General features: G+C 38.2%; 1 long non-coding RNA gene across 1 annotated transcript in view; it reads right to left on the reverse strand.

The window, feature by feature from the left end:
* LOC116185830 overlaps positions 1–4201 on the reverse strand; it is a 27246-nt gene extending 23045 nt beyond the window's left edge. Inside the window, exon 1 of the long non-coding RNA XR_004150737.1 lies at positions 3976–4201. This is a non-coding gene — a long non-coding RNA (uncharacterized LOC116185830). The remainder of the gene's footprint in view (positions 1–3975) is intronic.
* Positions 4202–5478: the final 1277 nt, after the last annotated feature.

A 5478-nucleotide genomic window follows, 5' to 3' on the forward strand; every position in this document is an offset into this window, starting at 1 on the left:
ATATAATATTAATATTAAAATATATAATATTATATATAATATAATATTAATAATACATATATACTTATTTAAATAACTTATATTTTATTGAATCGAGTCGGATCGAACCAACAACGTTTCTGGTCAACGTTTTTCAGACTCGTCAATAAAATCGGTAGTTGGAATCGATGATCTCGCGGTTGAAATTGAACGAGGCGCGATATTTCCAATATTTGAAGCCACGACGGAAATCGCAGTCGCTTCAGGAAATGAAACGTGTGTCTAATTTCCAATGCTCGTTCTACGCCCACGTATAATCGTATTCGTGTCCGCGTTCCCTTCCCACGACCCTTTTTCCGTACACAGCGCGACCCATCCATCGCCGCGTCATCGAAATTCGCTCGTGTTTTAGTTGCACGAAAAGAAAAAGAAACAAAAATGAAAAAGAAACATACACTTCTTCTCACTTATCCTCGTTTATTATTGTCAATCAGATCGTTTACTTTGAATAAGAGAGAACGATAAAATAAATTAAAAGATGTACAGATAACATTCGTTTTATTTCTAAAGAAAAAAAATTTTATTTTATTTAATGGAATTATTCCATTCAATGTTATAAAATAATATTCTATTGTATAAATCTATCGTGTATATAGGTACAGAAAAATTACGTACAAAATAATTGGTTATTATCGATATTGAATTTTCAATAGAAAAAAAAAAAAAAAAAAAAATACGTATTTATTTTACTCAATAAAAATTATTTCGAAAATTGTAAACGTACGAATTCTCTCTCTCTCTCTACAGACACGCGTTCCGCGCGTAAACATCCATTAATGTTTCTATTTTGGAAGGGGAAGCAAGAGCAAGGAGAACAAAACAAGGGGAAATCGTTGATCGTTCGCCATTGTCTCGTCGAACCTCGCCGGCGAAACACCTCGATCCGTTTCCGTTACTTCGATACACGTTGCAAGGTTGATGGAAAGCGTACGCTGTTTCGCGAATGGAATCGACGGATCGCGGGGAGGGGAGAAGGAAATACCCATCCTGCCCTCATCCCACGCGTATTACATGCGTATGCGATGGAATGAAAGTGGCCGATCCGCCGCATTATCGTCTATCGAAAAAATATGAATAAGCTTTCCAATTTCCGACGTTTCGTGACATTTCGCCGGGAGGAGGGTGGCCGGTGGCGGCGTTTTCAATGAGACGAGAACGATACAACGGAACGCCATCCGATATTTCGTTCGCCGCATACGAGATCCACGCTTTTGCCACGCGTGTCGGTAAGGAGGAGAGATGGTTTTCTTTCTTATGGATACACAAAGCTTCGCTCGATAATGGTAGGTAGACTCGTAAGTTTTAAGCAAGTATGGTTATGATTAATATGTTTGAATGATAGCTTAGTTGATTTCGATGATACATATGTAATCGTGTAGAGTATGTATTTATTAATTTATAATATGTGTATAATTTAATTAGATTATCATTTCGCGCGTTTCTTATCTTTCATAATGATAAGTTTAACAAACTTCGAGTTACGATATTTCTTACGATAAATAGTTTTCATAACCTTTATTTATAATTTTCATCGTTAAGGAAAAATTATTAATAACTATATCACGATACATTTTTTTCGTATTTTCCCATATATTTGAGCATTTCCAAACATCAACAACAAAAGTTTCGAGCGTTACGACACTTATCCACAGTTTTCGAATTTAATTATCTCGCGATCGCGGATAATAAATTGATCGTAAAAGATGGAGGAAAAATTCGAAAATTGGAGAGGAGGCAGTCCAGTCCAGTTTCGTTCCAAAGCTCACGATCGCTTTAGGAAGGAATGTTTAAGAGTGATTTTATAGTGTCCGGCGCAGAGGTCAACCTATCCTCGGATACATCACCCCAAACCCTTGTGTCTTCTTGATGGATCGCGGTTCTCGTCCCCATTCTCCTTCCTTCACCCTCATCCTCCCTTACCCTTACGCTTCTCTCCACTTGCTCCGCGCGCCATCACACCCTTCACCGTCGATTTCTCATCCCTTCCGATGGATTATGCATCGCTACTCTCATCTCTCTCTCTCTCTCGCATCGATCCAAATTTCGAAAATTTCTTAAATCGTAGTGATTCTCCACCGTTGATTATGCATCCCGTCCCTTTATCTCTCTTTCTCTCGCGCGAAGAGAAGGAAAATTACCTCGCCATTTTCGTTCGATAATTCGATTCACTATCCACCTTTGATCCTCGTCCCATTTTTTTCGATCACATTATTCGTCACCACATAAATCATTTACAATTTTTTCCACTCTCTCTCTCTCTGTTCACGTTTTCACTCCTTCGATTCCTCTGTTCCAATAGATGGCGCGCATCGTAATCTCATTCCCACTTCTCCCCCACTCTCTTACTTCTCTTACTCTCCTCCCTCCCTCGATATAACGACAATCGACCACGATCGATTTACTTCACGAGCGATCACGAAAATCGATTTCGAAAGCGAAAAAAGGAAAAAGGAAGACGAAGATCGGAGTGAAAAGGAGCAGCTGGGGGGATAACACCAGAAGGGTGCGGAGACACACTCACGTTCGGCCGAAGTATCCCGTGCAATTTCTCCACAAGGAAGACGTGTACCTCGTCTCCTGAACCTCGTGTCTTTTTTACTTTGAAATTCCGTCGATACATCACGCCTCTGAAACTCGCCTCGCTCCGCCCCCGCCACCTCCACGCTCCGCCTTGCCACCGCCGGCCAACCTTTCCTTCGCCTTCTTTCACCTTTCTCGCTCCTCTTGCCATTTGCTTCTTCTTCTTCTTCTTCTTCTCCTCCTCTTCGCGCCTCCTTTCCGTGTATGCGTTGTACACCCCTGCCGTCGATTTTCGCGCACCACTGATTTTCCTCCCCTCCACTCCTCGGTTGATTGAAGGTGATCTTTGATAAAGTAAATGGCAGGTGAATGTAAATTTTCCAATATAGATTGATTCTCTTCGGGTGAAAGCTAATCCTTGATCGATGATAAAGCAAAATCTGATGACTCGTCGAGCGTATTTTGGATATACACGGTGTTGATTTTCTGTGTTTATAAGAAGGTAAAGTCTGATGAATATTATGTGAAGAAATATATTATGCTTGGATAATTTATAGAATTTTTTGAATTAGGTGAATTTGTAAAGTAATTTATGATAAATAAAGAAATATTATATTTAAATAGAATTTTTTTGAATTAGATTTTGGCAGATAATGATACTTAAAGAAAAATTTGATTGATGCGACACGTAAGAATTTTTTTCGCATTATCCGATTGAAAATGTGTCGATTAAAAAAAAAAGAAAAAAGAAAGAAAGAGAATAGTTTTATAAAGTTAAATGAACGATGAAAATAAATTTAAAAAATCGAGAAGAGCGACGATTTAATTAAGATTTATGAAAATTTTGGAAAAATGAAAGAAAATCTTTGCGGGTGAATAAAAAAAAGGAAGGAGAGAAAAAAAAAAAGAAAAATCATCGTCTAAAATAGAAGACAAAAAGAAGGGAACTTGACGGACTATCGATTAGCTGTCGTTTTATTTGGGAAAAGTAAAAGAAGAACGGGCTCTGGGGAGTTGGCAGAGTCGAGACGAATCCTCGAACCTTTGGCAGGTTACACGGGAATACTCCTAAAATCGTCTTCGATTTCGTTGGATTCTCGTTTCGAAGGCAGTTTGTCACCGAAAGAGATGTTAAACTTCCGCCATATCTGCGAGGATATTCAAATTCAAGGTTAACACTCTTATATAACATTAATTAAAAATAATAAACTTGTTAAAAAACAACGAAACACTATTAATACACCGATAAAAATATCAAAGATAATAAACGAATCGTTTATACATAAAGAGAAAAGAAAGAAATATTTTTTAGGTTAGATCACTTTTATTCAGAGGAAAGAATTCGCGGATATCGAGGTTATTGGTCGTCCAATACGCGTGAAGTCAAGATCGTTTTTAGGTTAGGTTAAAAGTTACCAGTTTGCATATTTATCCGTCGTCCAAAATGTCCAAGTATGTCGATCGTTTTTAGGTCGATCCCGCATGCGTGGCTCTTTTAATTAAACCAACCATTCTCAAGGAAGGTTTATCGACCTCGTGAGAATAATTCGAGTCGAGTGAACGCGCGTTAAACACCCTCATAATCGTAACGCGCCTTATAGTTGCCTCTGTCGTGAGCCGCCGTCTTACCAGCACTTTCCACTTTTCCACTTTTCCCCTTCCACCCATCCTCTCGGATCAAAAGGATTTTTTCGTAACGATTACCGAGATACATTTACATGCGAATTAGAAAAAGTAATATTCGAATCGTTTCTATTAAATTTCTTATTTATCGTCTATTATTTTAAATATCGACACATATTTAACATATTACTCATTATACACATCCTAATTAATAATATGTACGATGATTCCGATCTAAATATATAAAATTTGGGTCGAGATACAATCTGATATGTTAGGTTATGCGAACCTAACATATATAAAAAAGATTGCATGTTATTATTAAATAAAACTATATATATAATTTTCTTGATTGAAAAAATCCAGATAATTCTGAAACCTCTTTATAACTATCCCTATATTATCCCTATGATCATCTACAAAATCTTCTAATCGTACATATATCGAAAACAATTCGAAATATCGCATAAACGGCTCGACTCGTGTTTCGAAATCGAAAAGAGAGAAAGAAAGAGAGGGAAGAAGGGAGGGAGTGGGAGAGGGAGAGGGAATGGCCCGGTTGCCAAGTGGCCGCTCATTCTGGAACGGTCGATGAATAGGATCGGGATACGAATCGTCTCGAGATAAAAGGGGCAGTTTGGGTGGTCCTCAATTGGACGGGGCCGTTTGCATGTTAGCAAGCAGTCGACTTAAGCCCGTTGTCCGTTAATTTGCCTTTGAATTGAGGCAATCGTTTAATAACGCGGCTATTTCGACATGCGGACCTTGTTGTTACGCGTTTTAAAAGACGACGGAATACCCATATTGCTCGCTCATCGGTTAAAATTCTTCTCCACTTCGATATTTTTCCGTAAGCGTGCACAAAATATACGAAAACTGTTCGATAAACTCGTTGATAATTAAAATTCCTCTGTGTAAAAAATGACACCAAGCAATCGATACGAATAAAGGAAAGAATCGATCTCGATTGGAAATGGATCTCGTGTCAAGTGTGAAAGAGGAGAGAATTGGGTGGCTGGCTTGGAGGAGTAGTGGGCACGACTAACAAGATAATTAAGAGTAGGAGCACTCGGTCGAGTTTTTTGTTGGTCGCGTGCTCGTGTCAACTCGTGTCGGACCTCCCCCCTTTCTCCACTCCTTCCTCCTTCCATACTATTTTTCTTCCTCTCGTACAAATATTTTATACGCTCGCGTATATAGACTTTAAATATCTCTCTCTTTCTCTTACGAAATAAAAATAAAATTTCTTCATTTATCGTTTGTTATTGTATTTTTTTTTCTTTTTTTTTTTTTTTT

This window comes from Apis dorsata, unplaced genomic scaffold, assembly GCF_000469605.1.
Source record: "Apis dorsata unplaced genomic scaffold, Apis dorsata 1.3 scaffold_293, whole genome shotgun sequence".
Classification (NCBI taxonomy): domain Eukaryota; kingdom Metazoa; phylum Arthropoda; class Insecta; order Hymenoptera; family Apidae; genus Apis; species Apis dorsata.